This window comes from Bactrocera neohumeralis, chromosome 4, assembly GCF_024586455.1.
Source record: "Bactrocera neohumeralis isolate Rockhampton chromosome 4, APGP_CSIRO_Bneo_wtdbg2-racon-allhic-juicebox.fasta_v2, whole genome shotgun sequence".
Lineage (NCBI taxonomy): Eukaryota > Metazoa > Arthropoda > Insecta > Diptera > Tephritidae > Bactrocera > Bactrocera neohumeralis.
The window spans coordinates 47029138-47030341 of record NC_065921.1 but is presented as its reverse complement, the minus strand read 5'-3'; the positions used below and the strand labels follow the sequence as shown (position 1 = coordinate 47030341).

The following is a 1204-nucleotide window of genomic DNA, read 5'->3' as shown; positions in this document are numbered from 1 at the left end:
ATCGTATACTATACTAATAAATATTTTTCTTACTAATAGAAATTAAATTTATCAGATTATACCTAATATACATACATTTACATAATATTGATGTGATAAATTTAACTTCTATTAGTACGAAAAATATTTATTAGTATAGTATACGATGTTAAAAGGCATACATCTTTCTATCCTATCTTGTGTATCTGCAATGCTCATATGAATGTATACGCATGTGCGCGTTCAGAAATTCAAAGAATTCGCTCGCGATTTTCGAAGAAACATCATTTCTAATATGCCACAACACAATATTAGAAATGAAGTTCATAAACCTCACACTGTCAGATAAAACGACATACCTCGTCATCGCGGGTCGATTTCCAAACAATGTAAATGAAGACTAACTACAGAAATGATGCTGTGAAGTATAGTCTTAATTTTTCAAAGGCCAACGCAGAGTATTTCAAACAAAAGTCACACAAAATAGTTGAGAATTCGCAGGCATGAAGACAAACGAAAGAAAAATAAGTATAACTTCAATAATACACAAGCATTTTTTTTTTTTTTTTTTTTTTTTTTTTATAGTAGGAGGAAGCATCGAAAGCCGGAGTGCGGAACTTTAATCCGCTAAACCTAACCTACTCCCAACTCAAGACACTCCCACGGAACCACCAGGTAAGGTATTACTTCATGGGAGTGACAAGACATTTAAGTCTCCTCTATAACACGGACGGACTAACGCCTACTCTGCTGTAACTGTCTTAATGTAGTCATGATGGAAGTTGCCGCTTCGCGAACAGCTATCCATTTGTCAGAGGACTGACACATAAATGCAGTCAAATTTTCCACCGTTAGGCTACCACCTAGTGAGGTTTCTAACCTTTTTCTTATGTTTCGAAACCGAGGACAATGGAAAAACACGTGTTCAGAGTCTTCTATGGACTCCGCACACATCGAACAATACGGACTGACGTCATTTTGAAATTTGTATAGATAGCCTCTGAAGCACCCATGCCCGCTTAATATTTGGGTCAGGTGGAAATCCAGGTCCCCATGTCGTCTACTTATCCACGTATGGATGTCAGGTATAAGTCTGTGGGTCCACCGTCCTTTAGTTGAGGTTTGCCACCGTTGCTGCCATATAGTTATGCTCTTCTTTCTCTCTTCTCTCTTTTGGGTTTCTGTAATTGGCGCTGATAGCTCATATAATCTTGTGAGCTCGTCA

The 1204-nt window shown here is 37.6% G+C and overlaps 1 pseudogene; it reads right to left on the bottom strand.

Moving 5' to 3' along the window:
• Positions 1–217: 217 nt before the first annotated feature.
• LOC126757674 (small nucleolar RNA U3) lies at positions 218–414 on the bottom strand (annotated as a pseudogene).
• Between the last annotated feature and the right edge of the window lie 790 nt (positions 415–1204).